This window comes from Cervus canadensis, chromosome 14 (assembly GCF_019320065.1).
Source record: "Cervus canadensis isolate Bull #8, Minnesota chromosome 14, ASM1932006v1, whole genome shotgun sequence".
Classification (NCBI taxonomy): domain Eukaryota; kingdom Metazoa; phylum Chordata; class Mammalia; order Artiodactyla; family Cervidae; genus Cervus; species Cervus canadensis.
In genome coordinates, this window is record NC_057399.1 from 26433038 (window position 1) to 26452694 (window position 19657).

Genomic DNA, 19657 nt, shown 5'->3' on the forward strand with positions numbered 1-19657 from the left:
CAAGACCCACAACGTATGCCTGAAAACATGTGCTGTGCTGTGCTTCATTGCTCAGTCGTGTCTGACTTGTTGTGACCCTGTGGACTGTAGCCCACCATGGATAGTACCAAATCCTATATATACTATGTTGTTTTCCTATACTTACATATCTATGGTAAAGGTTAATTTGTAAATTAGGCACAGTAAAAGATTAACAACAATAATAAAATAGAATAAGAGTATTTAACAATATACTCTATTGTTCATACCATGTGAATGTGGTCTCTCAAAATATTTTATTATGTGCTCACTTCAGCAGCACATATACTAAAATTGGAACGATACAGAGAAGATTAGCATGGCCCCTGCGCAAGGATGACATGCAAATTCGTGAAGCGTTCCATATTTTTAAAACCCCTAGAGGAGAGCATAGGCAAAACACTCTCCGACATAAATCACAGCAGGATCCTCTATGACCCACCTCTCAGAATATTGGAAATAAAAGCAAAAATAAACAAATGGGACCTAATGAAACTTAAAAGCTTTTGCACAACAAAGGAAACTATAAGCAAGGTGAAAAGACAGCCCTCAGATTGGGAGAAAATAATAGCAAATGAAGCAACAGACAAAGGATTAATCTCAAAATATACAAGCAACTCCTGCAGCTCAATTCCAGAAAAAATAAATGACCAATCAAAAATAGGCCAAGAACTAAACAGACATTTCTCCAAAGAAGACATACAGATGGCTAACAAACATATGAAAAGATGCTCAACATCACTCATTATCAGAGAAATGCAAATCAAACCACAATGAGGTACCATTACACGCCAGTCAGGATGACTGCTATCCAAAAGTCTACAAGCAATAAATGCTGGAGAGGGTGTGGAGAAAAGGGAACCCTCTTACACTGTTGGTGGGAATGCAAACTAGTACAGCCGCTATGGAAAACAGTGTGGAGATTTCTTAAAAAACTGGAAATAGAACTGCCATATGACCCAGCAATCCCACTCCTGGGCATACACACTGAGGAAACCAGATCTGAAAGAGACACGTGCACCCCAATGTTCATCGCAGCACTGTTTATAATAGCCAGCACATGGAAGCAACCTAGATGCCCACCAGCAGATGAATGGATAAGGAAGCTGTGGTACATATACACCATGGAATCTTACTCAGCTGTTAAAAAGAAGTCATTTGAATCAGTTCTAATGAGATGGATGAAACTGGAGCCCATTATACAGAGTGAAGTAAGCCAAAAAGATAAAGAACATTACAGCATATTAACACATATATATGGAATTTAGAAAGGTGGTAATGATAACCCTATATGCAAAACAGAAAAAGAGACACAGATGTACAGAATAGACTTTTGGACTCTGTGGGAGAAGGCGAGGGTGGGATGTTTTGAGAGAACAGCATCGAAACATGTATATTATCTATGGTGAAACAGATCACCAGCCCAGGTTGGATGCATGAGACAAGTGCTCAGGGCTGGTGCACTGGGAAGACCCAGAGGGACGGGTAGAGAGGGAGGTGGGAGGGGGGATCGGGATGGGGAATACATGTAAATCCATGGCTGATTCATGTCAATGTATGACAAAAACCACTACAATATTGTAAAGTAATTAGCCTCCAACTAATAAAAATAAATGAAAAAAAAAACAAAAAATATTTTATTATGCAAATTTAATGCCTTTTTCATCTTAACTAGATATGTATCATGCACTATGGCCATAACTTTTGCAGTTTGAGGTACAGCAGCAAAACTGGCTTGAATTTCTTTTTTCTTCCTCATAATTTCATGGACAGATTTGTTTTTACTCTATATCTTAGCAACTTCAGCATATGATTTTTTTCTTTCCTTATTAAATTGAGATCTTTCACCTTTCTAGGTGAAGCATATCTTGGGCATATCCAGGCTGCCAGCATCACTACTCTTGCTCTTTGAGGCCATTATTAAGTAAAGTAAGGGTTCCCTGGACGCAAGCACTATGATACCACAACAGTCTGGTATGTCTTGCTCTGGAACTTATTGGCTCTTGGGTGGTGGTTGGTTTCAGTGTAGGTATGGAGGCTTTTGGATGATCTCTTATTACTTAATGTTCCCTGTAGTCAGGAGTTTTCTGGTGTTCTCACGTTTTGGGCTTAAGTCTCCTGCCTCTGGCTTTCAGTTTTATTCTTCCAGTAGTCTCAAGGCTTCTCCAACTATACAGCACTGATAATAAAACCTCTAGGTTAATGGTGAAAAGATTCTCCACAGTGAGGGACACCCAGAGAGGTTCACAGAGTTACATGACAAAGAGGAGAGGGAAGAGGGAGATAGAGATGAGCAGGAGGAGAAAAAGGGGGACTTAAGAGGAGAGAGACAGATCTACGCAGTACTCTGTTCCCTAAGTGTTCTTTGAAGCCCAGACACCCACAGAGATTCACAGAGTTGGATTGAGAAGAGAAGGGGGAGGGAGGAAATAGAGGTGATCTGGGAGAGAAAAAGGCGAGTCAAAAGGGGGAAAGAGTAATCATCACACTCTTGAGTAAAAATGGGTACTGAATATTGGATTCTTAAATGTCCAAAATTGATATCAAATACTGAAAAACAAAGATTAAAAATCTAGAGTAGAGGTTAGACTCTTAAAAATACAATATTAAAAACAAAAACACAAAGAATTTAAGAAATATATATGAAGTTTGCTTTAAAAATCAGGTCTTTTTTTTTGTGCAAGGTTATAGTGAAATGAAAATGAAAATTAAGGAGTAATAGAGGACTTTAAAAGAAAATTAAAAAAAGAAAGGGAAAAAGAGAAAAAAATTTTTTAATTAAAAAAATAGTAAAAATATATGAGAATGAAAATGAAAATTAAGGAGTAATAGAGGACTCCTTTCGAAGACAATGGGCTGCTTTTTTGGGTGCCTGATGTCCTCTGCTAGCGATCAGAAGTTGTTTTGTGCAGTTTGCTCAGTGTTCAAATGTTCTCTTGATGAATTTGTAGGGGAGAAAGTGGTCTTCCCGTCCTATTCCTCCGCCATCTTAGCTCCTTCCCCCACAACAGTCTGATAACCACGACAGTGACTAAGTGACTAACAGATAGGATAAACTGGAATAAAGGATGATTCATATCCCAGGTGGGATGAAATAAAATGTTGTGAGATTTCATCATGCTACTAAGAATGGCTCATGATTTTAAACTTATGAATTGTTTATTTATGGAGTTTTTCCATTTATTATTTTCAGACTGTGGTTGACTACAGGTTAACTAAAACTATAGAAAGTGAAAACAGGGATAAGGGGAGGCCACTGTATATGTTTATTATCAGGCTAGTAGTACTAGGTTGTCTTTGTTACCATTTTTTGTAGTAAACTTTGAAGTCAGAAAGTGTGAGTCCTCTAATTCTCCATTTCAGGACTTTTGTTTCTGCTATTTTTGGCCCCTTTAATTTCATATGAATTTTAGAATGAGTCAGTTTCTATAGTGGTCAACTTCTATAAAGAAATCAGCTCAGAATCAGATATTGGCACAAGACAGACACATGGATCAATGAAGCAGAAAAGCGAGACCCCAAAATAAACCCACACACCTACGGTCAATTAACCTTCAACAAAGGAGGCAAGAATACACAATGGGGAGAATGGTCTCTTCAGCAAGTGGCATTGGGAAAGTTGGACAGCCGCATGTAAATCAATGAAATCAGAACCTACTCTCATAGCATACACAAAAATAAACTCAAAATGGCTTACATACGTAAATATAAGACTTAACATTATAAAACTCCTAGAAGAGAACATAGACAAAACATTCTTTAACATAAATCATACCAATGTTTTCTTAAGTCAGTCTCCCAAAGCAATAGAAATAAGAGCAAAAACAAACAAATGAAACCTAATCAAGCTTACAAACCTCTGTACAGTAAAAGGAAAGCATAAACAAACGAAAAGACAACCTATGGACTAGAAGAAAATATTTGCAAATGATGTGACCAACAAGGGTTTAATTTTCAAAATATACAAATGGCTCATACAATTCAATAATATAAAAAAAAAACACCACTATCAAAAAATGGGCAGAAGGCCTAAATAGACATTTCTCCAAAGAAGACATACATATGGCCAACAGGCATAGAAAAAGACGGTCAACATTGCTAATTATTAGAGAAATGCAAACCAAAAGCACAATGAGGTACCACCTCACACAAATCAGAATGGCCATCATTAAAAATTTACAAATAACAAATGCTGGAGATGATATGGAGAAAATAGAAATCCCCTACTCTGTTGGTGGGAATGTAAATTGATACAGCCACTATGGAAACAGTATGGAGGTTCCTCAGAAAACGAATGGTTGAGTTGCCATATGATCCAGCACTCCCACTCCTGGGCATACGTTGGAGAAAACCATAATTCAAAGATACATGCACCTCACTGTTCATTGCAAGCACTCTTAACAATAGCCAATACATGGAAGCAACCTAAATGTCCATCAACAGATGAATGGATAAAGATGTGGTACATATATACACTGAAATATTATTCAGCCATAAAAAGAATAAAATAATGCCATTTGTAGCAACATGGATGGACCTAGATATTATCATACTAAGTGCAATGACAGAAAGAGAAAGACAAATACCATATGATATCACATATATGTGGAATCTAAAATATGACACAAACGATCTTATCTATGAAACAGAAATAGACTCATAGACATAAAGAACAGACTTGAGATTTACCAAGGAAACGAGGGAGTGAGTGAAGGATGGATTGGGAGTTTGGGATCAGCAGAGGCAAGCTATTATATCTAGAATGGATAAACAACAAAGCCCTATTGTATAGCACAGGGAACTATATTCAATATCCTGTGATAAACCATAATGGAAAAGAATATGAAACATAATGTATATACATGAGCAACTGAATCATTTTCTGCATGACAGATACTAATAAAACATTGTTAATCAACTATATTTGAATAAAGGAAAAATTTTTTTAAAAAGAAAGAAATGCTAAAGTCCTGTTTCTCCTGGGAAGAAAGCCCTCCAGCTAGGAACTCAGAGGAGAGAGATCCTTGTCTTCTGGCTGCAACAGTCAGGCATAAACTCTCTGCCTCACTGAGCTGGGAGAGGAGAAGGAGAGTGTGGTCCTGGTTCACCTTTCTTACCAAATTTTTGTTGATTTTCTTTAACAGATGTTTCTTCATTTGCTGTTCATTCTTAGGACCATTTGCAGAGGCTTTCATATTTTTAAAAATAATTTTCAACAGTTTCTCTGTGAAGCAACTCATCAGATATCCTTTAGTGTAAGAATTCCAAAAAACCTTCATTTTAATGAGTTTATTCATTGGTCACTTATAGCAGAATGGTGATGGAGTATATGCTGTCTGTTCATTAATTCCAAATAGGTTTGTATCAACTAGTAACAATATGTGAGATCAACAATTAATAGTAGCAAGAAGCATATAGTGAAACTGTGCTTTACCCTGGTGAGATCACAGGCAGTAAGAGAAAACAGCTCATAGAAGGTGTGATTTTATGAGTGATTAGATAAACACCTGGGAAGGGCACAAAACGCATGCCCAACCCACAGAGACTGAACCAGAACTGTGTCTGGGTGTCTCCTGTGGAGGTATGGGTCAGCAGTGGCCTGCTGAGGGGCTCTGGGTGCAGCCAACCTGGGTATGGCATAAGTACTCTTGGAGGAGGTTGCCACTAACCCCACCATAGAATGACCAGAACTTACACAGGACTGAGGAAACAGACTCTTGGAGGGCACAAACAAAACCTTGTGAGAGCAGTGACCCCACAAGAAACTGACCCAGACATGCCCATGAGTGTCCAGGAGTATCCAGTGGAGGCGTGAGTCGGCAGTGGCCTGCTGCAGGGTCAGAGGCACTGAGTGCAACAGTGTGTGCATGGGACCTTTTGAAGGGGGTCGCCATTATCTTCTTTACCTCCACCATAGTTTGGCCTCAGCTCAAGCAACATGAAGGGAACACAGCCCCACCCTTCAACAGAAAATTGGATTAAAGATTTACTGAGCACAGCCCTGACCATCAGAACAAGACCCAGTTACCCCCCTCAGTCAATCTCTCCCATCAGGAAGTGTCCATAAGCCTCTTATCCTTATCTGTCAGAGGGCAGACAGAATGAAAACCTCAGTCACAGAAAACTAACCAAACTGATCACATTGACCACAGCCTTGTCTAGCTCAGTGAAACTATGAGCCATGCCATGTAGGGCCACCCAAGACGGATGGGTCATGGCAGAGAATTCTGACAAAACATGGTCCACTGGAGAAGGGAATGGCAAACCATTTCAGTATTTTTGCCTTGAGGACCCCATGAACAGTATGAAAAGACAAAAAGGTATGACACTGAAGGATGAACTCCCCAGGTCGGGAGGTGCCCAATACGCTACTGGAGAAGAATGGAGAAATAACTCCAGAAAGAATGAAGAGATGGAGCCAAAGCAAAAACAACACCAAGTTGTGGGTGTGACTGGTGATTGAAGTAAAGTTAGATGCTGTAAAGAGCAATATTGCATAGGAACCTAGAATGTTAGGCCCATGAATCAAGGCAAACTGGAAATGGTCAAACAGGAGATGGCAAGAGTGAACATCAACATTCTAGGAAACAGTGAACTAAAATGGACTGGAATGGATGAATGTAACTCAGATGACCATTATATCTACTACTGTGGGCAAGAATCCCTTAGAAGAAATGGAGTAGCCATCATAGTCAACAAAAGAGTCCGAAATGCAATACTTGGATGCAGACTCAAAAACGACAGAATGATCTCTGTTCATTTACAAGGCAAACCATTCAACATCATAGTAATCCAAGTCTAAGCCCTGACCAGTAATGCTTAAGAAGCTGAACAGTTCTATGAAGACCTACAAGACTTTTTAGAACTAACACCAAAAAAATAAAAAAGATGTCCTCTTTATTATAGGGGACTGGAATGCAAAAGTAGGAAGTCAAGAGATACATGGAGTAACAGGTAAATTTGGCCTTGGAGAATAAAATGAAGCAGGGCAAAGGCTAACAAAGGTTTGCCAAGAGAACACACTGGTCATAGCAAACACCCTCTTCCAACAACACATGAGAAGACTCTACACATGGACACCACCAGATGGTCAATACTGAAATCAGATTGATTATATTCTTTGCAGCCAAAGATGGAGAAGCTCTATACAATCAGCAAAAACAAGACCTGGAGCTGACTGTGGCTCAGATAATGAACGCTTTATTGCCAAATTCAGACTTAAATTGAAGAAAGTAGGAAAAACCACTAGACCATTCAGATATGACCTAAATCAAATCTCTTACAATTATACAGTGGAAATGAGAAATAGATTCAAGGGATTATATCTGATAGACAGAGTGCCTCAAGAACTATGGACGGAGGTTCGTTACATTGTACAGAAGGCAGTGATCAAGACCATCCTCAAGAAAAAGAAATGCAAAAAGGCAAAATGGTTGTCTGAGGAGGCCTTACAAATAGCTGAGGAGAGAAGCTAAAGACAAAGAAGAAAAGGAAAGATATACCCATTTGAATGCAGAGTTGCAAACAATAGCAAGGAGAGGTAAGAAAGCCTTCTTCCGTGATCGATGCAAAGAAATAGAGGAAAACAATAGAATGGGAAAGACTAGAGATCTCTTCAAGAAAATTAGAGATACCAAAGGAATATTTCATGCAAAGATGGGCATAGTAAAGGACAGAAATGGTACGGACCTAACAGAAGCAGAAGATATGAAGAAGAGGGGGCTAGAATACACAGAACTATACCAAAAAGATCTTCAAGACCCAGAAAACCAGGATGGTGTATCACTCACCTAGAGCCAGACATCCCAGAATATGAAGTCAAGTGGAGCTTAGGAAGCATCACTACAAACAAAGCTAGTGGAGGTGATGGAATTCCAGTTGAGCTATTTCAAATCCTAAAAAATGATGCTGTGAAAGTGCTGCACTCAATATTCCAGAATTTAGAAAACTCAGCAGTGGCCACAGGACTGGAAAAGGTCAGTGTTCATTCCAATCCCAAAGAAAGGCAATGCCAAAGAACGTTCAAACTACCACACAATTGCACTCATCTCACAAGCTAGCATAATAATGCTCAAAATTCTCCAAGCCAGGCTTCAACAGTATGTGAACAGTGAACTTCCAGATGTTTAAGCTGGATTTAGAAAAGGCAGAGGAACCAGAGATCAAGTTGCCAACATCTGCTGGATCATCGAAAAAGCAAGAGAGTTCCAGAAAAACATCTATTTCTGCTTTATTGACTTTGCCAAAGCCTTTGACTGTATGGATCACAACAAACTGTGGAAAATTCTGAAAGAGATGGGAATACCAGACCACCTGACCTGCCTCTTGAGAAATCTGTATGCAGGTCAGGAAGCAACAGTTAGAACTGGACACGGAAGAACGGACTTTTCCTAAATGGGGAAAGGAGTGCATCAAGGCTGTGTCTTGTAACCCTGCTTATTTAACTTATATGCAGAGTACATCATGAGAAATGCTGGGCTGGGGGAAGCACAAGCTGGAATCAAGATTGCTGGGAGAAATATCAATAACCACAGATGTGCAGATGACACCATCCTTATGGCATAAAGTGAAGAATAACTAAAGAGCCTCTTGATGAAAGTGAAAGAGGAGAGTAAAAAAGTTGGCTTAAAGCTCAACATTCAGAAAACTAAGATCATGGCATCCAATCCCATCACTTCATGGCAAATAGATAGGGAAACAATGGAAACAATGACAGAGTTTATTTTCTTGGGCTCCAAAATCACTGCATATGGTGATTGCAGCCATGAAATTAAAAGATGCTTGCTCCTTGGTAGAAAAGTTATGACCAACCTAGACAGCATATTAAAAAGCAGAGACATTACTTTACCAACAAAGTCTGTCTAATCAAAGCTATGGTTTTTCCAATAGTCATGTATGGATGTGAGAGGTGGACTATAAAGAAGGCTGAGTGCTGATGAATTGATGCTTTTGAACTGTGGTGTTGAAGAAGACTCTTGAGAGTCTCTTGGACTGCAAGGAGATCCAACCAGTCCATCCTAAAGGAAATCAGTCCTGAATATTCATTGAAAGGACTGATGCTGAAGCTGAAACTCCAGTATTTTGGCCACCTAATGTGAAGAACCAACTCATTGGAAAAGATCCTGATGCTGGGAAAGATTGAAGGCAGGAGGAGAAGGGGACAACAGAGGATGAGATGGTTGGATGGCATCACCGACGTGATGAACATGAGTTTGAGTTGGTGATGGACAGGGAGGCCTGGCATGCTGCAGTCCATGGGATCGCAAAGAGTCAGACACGACTGAGCAACTGAACTGAACTGAGATAGACATCACGCGTGTGTGCTCAGTCGCTACAATCATGTCCAACTCTTTGGGACCCCATCGACTGTAGCCCACCAGGCTTCTCTGTCCACAGGAGTCTCCAGGCAAGAATACTGTTAGTCTCTTAACCTTTCAGAAACATTTGGAAAACAGGACCTTAATTCAAACTCAGCTTGATTTCTGTGCTGAAAATAAGAGATGTCGGTGATATAAAACAGGAAACGTTGATTAAGTCTCATTTGAGTTTTAAAAGCTAAATGCTTGGAAAAGCTCTAGTCATTTGCAACAATCATGTTTATATATACATTGATGAAAATTAGGTACTGCCAAATCTCAGAATCATTCTCAGCTCTGGAAGGCATTTCATATTGTCTAAAGTCTTAAGAGAGGTGCTGAGGAAGCACCTGATGTGACACGGTGAATATTAAGAACACAGAGTCCTTTTGTTTGCAGTTGTACCTTTTCTCTGATGCTAAAACCTAGCATCCAAGAATTAACAATGATTTAGAAATAGAAGAACCTGTTTTCTAAACATATTTTCAGGTGGAAGAGATGTGTTGTGCTCAAGTGTAATTATTTGCTTTGACTCTAGAGGTTCCTGCTCCCCAGTGGACTTTTATTTTTTTTTATTTTTTATTTCTTTTAATTTTTTTATTAGTTGGAGGCTAATTACTTCACAACATTTCAGTGGGTCTTGTCATACATTGATATGAATCAGCCATAGATTTACACTTATTCCCCATCCCGATCCCCCCTCCCATCTCCCTCTCCACCCGATTCCTCTGGGTCTTCCCAGTGCACCAGGCTGGAGCACTTGTCTCATGCATCCCACCTGGGCTGGTGATCTGTTTCACCATAATAGTATACATGCTGTTCTTTTGAAACATCCCCACCCTCACCTTCTCCCACAGAGTTCAAAAGTCTGTTCTGTATTTCTGTGTCTCTTTTTCTGGTTTTGCATATAGGGTTATCGTTACCATCTTTCTAAATTCCATATATATGTGTTAGTATGCTGTAATGTTCTTTATCTTTCTGGCTTACTTCACTCTGTATAAGGGGCTCCAGTTTCATCCATCTCATTAGGAACTGATTCAAATGATTCTTTTTACGGCTGAGTAAAAATTCCATGGTGTATATGTACCACAGCTTCCTTATCCATTCATCTGCTGATGGGCATCTAGGTTGCTTCCATGTCCTGGCTATTATAAACAGTGCTGCGATGAACATTGGGGTGCACGTGTCTCTTTCAGATCTGGTTTCCTCAGTGTGTATGCCCAGAAGTGGGATTGCTGGGTCATATGGCAGTTCTATTTCCAGTTTTTTAAGAAATCTCCACACTGTTTTCCATAGCGGCTGTACTAGTTTGCATTCCCACCAACAGTGTAAGAGGGTTCCCTTTTCTCCACACCCTCTCCAGCATTTATTGCTTGTAGACTTTTGGATAGCAGCCATCCTGACTGGTGTGTAATGGTACCTCATTGTGGTTTTGATTTGCATTTCTCTAATAATGAGTGATGTTGAGCACTTTTCATGTGTTTGTTAGCCATCTGTATGTCTTCTTTGGAGAAATGTCTGTTTAGTTCTCTGGCCCATTTTTTGATTGGGTCATTTATTTTTCTGGAATTGAGCTGCAGGAGTTGCTTGTATATTTTTGAGATTAATCCTTTGTCTGTTTCTTCATTTGCTATTATTTTCTCTATAAGTAAGGTGAAAAGACACCCAGTGGACTTTTAAAAATCATTTCCATAATGGTTTTAGAACTTCTAAGCAGAAAATGTGGGAGCAGCAGGGGAATGACATTTAGTTTATTAGATCAGAACTGAGGTTTCTCACCCTGATGCCTGCAGTTACTGAAAAGGCACTCTTTCCCCAGATAAACTCCGCCTGCCCCCTCACCCCCAACACACACATCTGTGTGTCCAGAACCAGCAAGAAACAGCATTTATTCAGTTGGGTTTCATTTTGTAAGTTGACTTTTGAATCCTTTCTTAGAATTTCTATATACCATATTAGTTTTCCTTGCACATACAAATTGAGTGATAATAATGTAAGTGATACATATAAGTGCTTTCTATGTACCAGAATCAGTTCTAATGGCTTTGCGTATATTAATTTGTTATGCATCACAACAATCTCGGATGGAGTGAATAACTTGCAACCCCATGGACTATAGCCCACCAGGTTCCTCCGTCCATGGGATTATTCCAGCAAGAACACTGGAGTCGGTTGCTGTTTCCTCCTCCAGGGGATCTTTCTGACACAGGAATTGAACCTGTGTCTCTTGTGTCTCCTGCATTGGCAGGTGGGTTCTTTACCACTAGTACCACCTGGGAAGCCCCTCCCACGGTGAAACAGCTGGCAAAAGGCAGAGCTGGGGTTTGAAGCTCTGACCAACACTACAATGGACTACGTCTATATAAATGTTGCTTCTTGAGGCAGCAGAATAAATGAGCAGTAGAGTGGTCCAAACAAAGTTAGAATGGCTTTTGGTCTCTGTTCTCTCACCCTAGTAGTTCACGATTAGGTGAGGGTCTGTATACACACATATAGTTAGGTAGGAATGGTGTTACTACAATGGACTGTAAGTTCCAACGGGCAGATAAAAGTAATATACTGAACTGATTACAAAAGATTTATACAGGCATTTTAGGATTGCAAGATGAGCTTAAGGCTGAAACAGCTGGACTAATAGAACCAAATATGGAGATGTGCTTTCTAAGAAATCAATCAACTTATGAAGAGTCTGACATTTCCATTAAAAAAGAATTTTAGATTATTCACTGATAATTCAAAATCATTTTCTACAGTAAAAAAATTTTGTAAGCCACCCCAACACAAATTATCACCCTTTCATTAAAATCACTAATTTCTAGTTCAGAAAGTCCTCAAAGCTAGCTATATGGGAACCAATACCAAATAAAGGAGATTAAGTGGCTATGCAAAGAAATTATCAATCATCTGTCAAGAACCAGTGCTTCTTAATGTGAAAAAGGTCACTTAATTTGGCCATTGGGAGTTGCAGACAGGGAGCTATGTATACCCTGGAATCATCATTCATATAACTTAATTAACTATAAGCTCTCTGAGGAGCAAAGATCATATCTCACACATCTTTGCATATCTTGCGTCTGCCTTACAGAGGCAATCAAGAAATACGTATTAATTTGATGCAGTAATTGCTACAGAATGTTATCTATGTGCATCATACATAATTTATTATATGTGCCCAGTTGATCAACCAGGCAATTTCCATATGCACAAGGACTAGAAAAACCTGAAGTGTGCACCCTAATCCTGCCAGTGCTTTTTGGACCTCAGTTAAAAGGAAAGGAGGAAAAGTATCATATCCTCCAGTAGAGGGAGCCAGATTTTAAGTGTTAACCAAATCACAATTTACTCTCTAGCACTATTTGCCAGATCCAGAAAGAGGAAATCAGCGTTTTGATACATAATCTTCACTTCTGAATCTTACATAATACAGCAAAAAATGGGAGAAGACTGCCACAGAGGCAGCCCAGACCTCTGGCAGCAGCACAGACACCCCAGTCCCTGCAGCCACAACACCCTCGCTCCCAGCCCCAACCTGGTGGATGTTCTGGCTCCACCCACCCCACACCACAGCCTTGCACTAGATCTGGGATGACCACAGCAAGGGAAAGGATGCTACCATGGGCTGTTCCTACGTGGAGCCACAGATATCTACACAGGTGATCAATCCGCAGTGAGCACATGAGCCCCACTTGCTTTAGGAATCACCTCTTTTGGGGCATGGCATGCACTCAAAGGAAATGGAGACTGGGTGACTTCTACTCCAACAACTGAGGAGCAGACCACAGCACACCCTGACAAGGTGGTCACAGCTATAAAGCAGAGGGGAAGCCCCCACCTCACACCCTACACAGGCTTTGGATCCCTCGACACCAAACACACCTCCTTCAAGGTGAAAATGTCCAGCACACCCTGAGGAAAGACGTGGTTGGTGTCCATATCAAAAAGAACTCTCACACCAAAGACATCAGACACACACAGTATACACAGGGATGCTCCCACATAAAAACACTCCTTCAAGACCACAGTAGATAACTGTTTCTCCTAAATTCACAGAGTAAAAGAAAGTTAGGCAAAATGAAAAAGCAGAGGAACTACTCCCAATTAAAAGAGCAAGAGAAATCCCCTGAAAGAACAAATGAAGAAATAGAACTCATAACTCTACCAGAACCTGAGTTCAAAAAAAGTGGCAATAAAAATGCTAACCGGGTTAAGAAAGAGCATTAATAGAAATGCAGATCACTGTAACAAGGAATTAGAAACTATAAAGATGAACCAATAAAAAATTAGATAATTCAACTTCCAAAAGCAACCTAGAAGCAGTGAATAGTCAACTATATGACACAGAAGAACAGATAAGTGTTGTGGAATATAGAATAGTGGAAATCAACCCATCAGAACAGCAGATAGAAAGACAAATTTAAAAATGAAAGCAACATACAAGGTCTATGGGGCATAATATAAAATGTGCCAGCTTAGGCACAATAGCAGTTTCAAAGGAGGAGAGAAAGAAAAAGGGATGGAAAATGTACTTGAAGAAACTTTAGCTGAAAACTTCCCACTGAAAAAGGAAACAGATAGCCAGGTACAGGAAGCACATGCATGCATGCGTGCTCAGGAAGCACAGAGGGTCCCAAACAAGATGAACCCAAACAGATCCGCAGCATGGCATGTAATTAAAAGGGCAAAGGGTAAAGATAAAGAGAGGACTCTAAAAGCAGCAAGAGAAAAACAAAGAGTCATATACAAGTTTTCTGAGAATTTCACCAGACTTCTTTGATCTCATCTAATCTGTTAACTTCCCCTCAGTCTACTCCGCGTGCGTGCTCAGTCGCTTCAGTGGTGTCTGACTCTGTGACCCCATAGACTATAGCCCGCCAGGTGTCAACTCTAAATCTTAAACTTCCCTGTCTGCTGCTCTCAGAAAATATTTATTGAGCATCAATTATATGCCACACTCTGTCCTACATACTGGGCATCCAGAATTGAAATACTCCTGTCCTCATGGAACTCATGTTCTATATATCCTCAGAACTAGCCCACCTGAGTATCTTAAACCCTGGTAATATTCTCTCTTATCACAAACTTTCACCCTCTCATTTTCTCATCCCCTCACTATTCAAAATCCTGTAACTTCACCTTAAAAGGTCCTCCAGTCTCTTGGCCACTCCATACATCCTTGCCTGAACATGCTTTCCTTCTTACAGTTTGGACCCATGCATAATATAGCACTTCAGCAACACTCTGAAGTGTTTGCACAGAGTTTCAACTGTTTAACCCTTTTATCTACACACCCTCATCCATGAGGATTTTCTTACTTTTCATAAGTAAACTCAGTTTTAGTTACTAACTATATATCCACCACAGGAAACTCTCATAACTCCAGGTAATTCTTCTGGGTCCCATTCCCATTATATCCAACTACCTGCTAGATGTCCCCACCTGGATGTCCCAAACTCAACATGTCTCAGATAGAACTCATCTTCATCCACATTCCCACTTTTCCTTCAGTGTTCTCTATCCTCATCAATGGTATCACTGATGTCATCTTGGATTCCCACTTCTCCCCCTCCGTATCTAATTAATCACTAAGACCTGCCAACTCTAAACCATAAACGTCTCTGTCTGCTGCTGTCTGTCCACAATCACATCATTTCTCTCCTCACTTTTATGGCAGCTTCTTCACTGGTCCTTCTCTTCTAGTCATGCTCCTTCTAAGCATTCTCCACACTGCCTTTATCTTTATAATCATATTTCTTATCATATTTCTCACTGCTTAAAGCTCAACATTTCCTGGATCAAGTCTTTTCTTCTCCATGATATACTTGGCTTTTTATGACCTGGTTTATGTCTTCCTCTACTGCCTCAGTATCTTAGTCAGTTTTGGTTAAAATAACAAAATACCATAGACTATGTATCTTAAACAATGAACATTTATTTCTCATAGTTCTGGAGGCTGGGAAGTCCAAGATTAAGATGCAGGACGACTAGGTGTCTGATGAAATCTCTCTTCCTGGCTTGCGGACAGACATCCTCTGTGTCCTCACACAGTGGGGAAAGAGGGAGGTGGTAGGAGAAAGCTCTGGTCTCTTCATTCATTCCAAAATAAAGACCCCACCCTCATGACCTCATCTAAACCTAAGTACCTCCCAAACATCCTATCGCATATGCTATCACACTGGAGGTCAAAACTTCAACTTACAAATTTCCTGGAGGACATAGACATTTAGTCAATAACACTTAGCTTCCATCATTCCTGCCACTCTCCCGATCAAGGAATTTTCTAAAATTCATCCGGCCTCTGTGACTTTTCTCTAGCTATTGCCTCTGTCTAGAACTCTCTCCTCTCACCTTGCTCAATGTAAAAATAACCACTTTCTTTTAGGCAAATGTATGCTCTTTCATCATGTTTCAACTCATGTTGCAACTTATTGAGTAGCCTTCTCTGACTTCCCCCAACAGACCAAAGAACATCTCTAGAATTCCATTACATTTGCTCACATATCTATTATAGAAATCATCATATTACTATTTATAGGTTTATTTCCCATATAATCTATGGTTTTAGATACAAGCCAGTCCTAGTCACTTAATAAATATTTGTGAAATGAGTAAGTAAATATATGGACAACATACACTTCTAACAACATAGCATACTGATCTTCTGCTTTGAAATGTATTTACTATTCAGAAACCACTTATAGTACATATGTTTTTTAATGTTGGAAAGCAATTTAGCCAACTCCTCAAGTTCAATTGTTTTCTTTAGTAAACTTTCAAATTGAGGTATAATATACATATTGAAGGGGCTTCCGTGGTAGCTCAGCTGGTAAAGAATCCGCCTGCAATGTGGGAGACCTGGGTTCAATTCCTGGGTTTCAGATCCCCTGGAGGAGGGCGTGGCAACCCACTCCAGTATGCTTGCCTGGAGAATCCCCAAGGACAGAGAAGCCTGGCGGGCTACAGTCCATGGGGTTGCAAAGAGTTGGACATGACTGAGCAACTAAGCACAGTAGGGCATACATACTGAAAATAAGCATACAAAAGTCTACAGCCCAGTGAATTTTCACAAAGTGAATACAGTGTGGTAACTACCAGCTGGATCAAGAAACAGAGCACTATGCTCCCTGAAGCAGCTCTAATGTCCCTCCTAGTCATATCGTGACCCCCCCAAAATAATCACCATTTCAACTTCTAACACTGTAGGTTAATTTTCCCTTAGTTATATGTTTAGAACTTTTTATAAATAAAATTACAGAGTACTTTTTTTTTTTTTTTGCATCTGTGAACTCAACTATCTTTTCTTTACTTTTTTTTGCCTACCAGATTTCTTTTTTGGAACCAGTTTTACTGAATTCATGTAGAAATGTTTTAGCCATTTAAAAAATAAGGCATTTAATCCAAGCAAATTGGCTTATGGAAAATACAAATTTCATATTACAAGGCTTGGCTATCAAATATCACATCTTTGTAACAATTTCTCAGTCAACATCTTCAGGTGCCAGCGTTCATCATGAACATTTTTTAAAATGTTTCAATGAAATTTTCATTTTAGAATATTTTTAGATTTACACAAAAGTTGTACAGAGTCCTCAAATACTTCTCACTTGGTTTTCCCTATCATTAGCATTAGAATGGTACATATGTCACAGTTAAAGAACTAATGCTGATGCATTATTACTAAATCCTTACTTCATTCAATTCTCCTTAGTTTTTATACAATGCTCTTCTGTTCCAGGATCCCATGCATGATGTCACATTACATTTAGTGATCATATGTCCTTAGGCTCCTCTTGGCTATGACAGTTTCTCAGACTTTCCTTATTTTTGATGACCTTGAAAATGTTGATGAATACTGGTAAGATATTTCATAGAGTATCCCTTAATTGGGATGTATCTGCTTTCCCATTATTCAACTGGAGTGAGGGGATTTGAGAGGAAGACCACAGAGGCCAAGTGCCATGTTCTTCACGTAATATCAAGGCTGTGTGCATGCTTTCAGTTGCTCAGTGGTGTCCAACTCTTTGCGACACCATGGACTGCAGCCCACCAGGCTCATTTGTCCACGTAATTTTTCAGGCAAGAATACTGGGATGGGTTGCCATTTCCTACTCCAGGGGATCTTCTCAACCCAGGGATCAAACTCACATCTCTCTATTTCCTGCATTGCAGGTGGATTCTTCACTGAGTCACTGGGGACAGCTATCAAGGGTAGATACTACTTACTACTGCCGATGTTGACCTTGATCACTGGGTTGAGGTAATGTTTACCAGGAGTGTTCACTACAAACTTACTCTTCTTTACCTATTTCCATACTATTTGGAAGAAAGTTACTATGTGTTGCATACACTGAATAAATTGCAGATTATGCTCACATGCCCTACTGTTCTACTGTTTAGTTCTTCTGTTTAGAACTAAAATTCTAGAAATATAGAATTATTTGCTCCTGTTTAGCTCTAAACATCTAGAAATATTTAAAAATTTCATCACTGATACTTTCCCATGAATGATCCCCACCCTCATGTCATATAAAGCAGCGATTGAAAGGTGAAATGATCTGCTCACCCTCTACTCAGAAAAACTCCTTCCCTTACTCCAGGACTTGAACTGAGGCAGGCTTATTCTTCAGAGAAATATAAGGTTCTGTAGCATACCATCTGTCTGGCAATCTCTTGAGATACTTTTCTCTGCCTGATTTCTCCAAAGTGAGAGGCATTAAATTTGCCTCCACACTTACTTCATCTGCTTTTTTTAAATCATCTTATCCTGTCTCTCGATTACCCATTTCCTTGAGTCTTGTCTTTCATAGCCACTGTCTTACAATTATCCAATAAAATCAGAAATGCCAACAGCCTTTTTTCTTCTATTTTCCTGCTTTATGAAAGAGCTTTTTGCATCCTCCACTGGACTTTAAACTACTTATGAGAAAGAAGCATTCTGAAAAGAAATGCTCTTTACTTTGTGATTTCCCTATGTTCTTTTCTTCAGTTGGCTTGAAAAGAGAAGTGTTTTCAGATTCCTACATTTCCTTGAGGCTTTTAGAAATATTTCTTTGTTTGATGTACTTCAGTTTAAAAAAAATCAGTATATACACCCTGCAGTTTGTTTTTTAAGTAATGAATAAGGACTTTCTTGTGGCCAATTCTGGGCTCTCATTTTTTAAAAAAGCCCAGTCAACTCTAACTGCCAGCGTCGTATCAGCTATCTTATCAGTATAGTATCTGAAATAAGCCTACTCAGAATTTGTATGCATATTTGATAAAAATATGAATTAAATGCACCAAACAGGTACAATATTGAAAAATACTCTACTTTTAACCCATTTTTAAAATCTCTTCTCACTTTCCAATTATAACTTGAATTTATCCTCTCCCAAATATCTCCAAATTTGTTTTCTTACTTGACAACTCCACCCACTTGTATAGACTTAAGTTTAATTAAATGCAATTTTTTTCTAACAGTTCTTAAGATTAGGCCAAAAGCCTATAGAATCTAACATTCTCATGTTCAATAAATAAATGGACATATATTATGCACCTATATGAATTCAACACATTAAGTTTTAAGGGAAAAAAGACTTGTTAATCCTTAGTCTGGTAGTACAATAGAGAATAAAATATTTATAATCAATGAATACTTGATCCTGCCTATATTAAAATGATAATTGGAAACCTAGGCCACAAGATTTAGTTGTGTTTAATGAAAATCTCAGAGTGAAATGTGACACAAATCATTTTTAGAAAGTAAAGCAGAGTTAGCCATTACCCTTCATTTAGAAAGATAAAGGAGAAGAGTCGAACATGTACATGCCAATTATCATAACATTTAAGGTGAATCTATACTTCATCATCATGAAGTTGGATTTCTGTCTAAGTCTGTTTACTAAAAGAAGTACTTGGGCTTTTTTTTCTTATTAGTAGTACTGGGATATTTTTTGAAATTAGGAAAATATCTTTATTATTTCTGCAATATTCCACTATTCACTGTAAAAATCATGATAATGGCTTTTTCACAACTTCATAAATTATAGAAAAATTATTTTCCACCTTCTTTACAGAAGTCCCCCTGCCCTCAACCAGCCTCCCTTGCTGAGTCCCAGAGACCTGTGAGCCCTGTGTGGAGGCTCAGCCCACACACATCTGTGGCATACTGAGACAGGCCACCCACAGAGGCCTGCTACATGGCACTTGTGGCTGGCAGGCCACACGATAGGGATTTAAAAAAAGAAGAAGAAAAGAAAAAGTCTACTTCACCTATGAATATGGTTTTTACTATACAATAAATATTA

At 39.2% G+C, this 19657-nt stretch overlaps 1 non-coding gene across 1 annotated transcript; it reads left to right on the forward strand.

Moving 5' to 3' along the window:
• The first annotated feature begins 282 nt into the window (after positions 1–282).
• LOC122453422 lies at positions 283–389 on the forward strand. The gene has a single exon (XR_006273046.1). It is a non-coding gene; the product is annotated as a U6 spliceosomal RNA (small nuclear RNA).
• Positions 390–19657: the final 19268 nt, after the last annotated feature.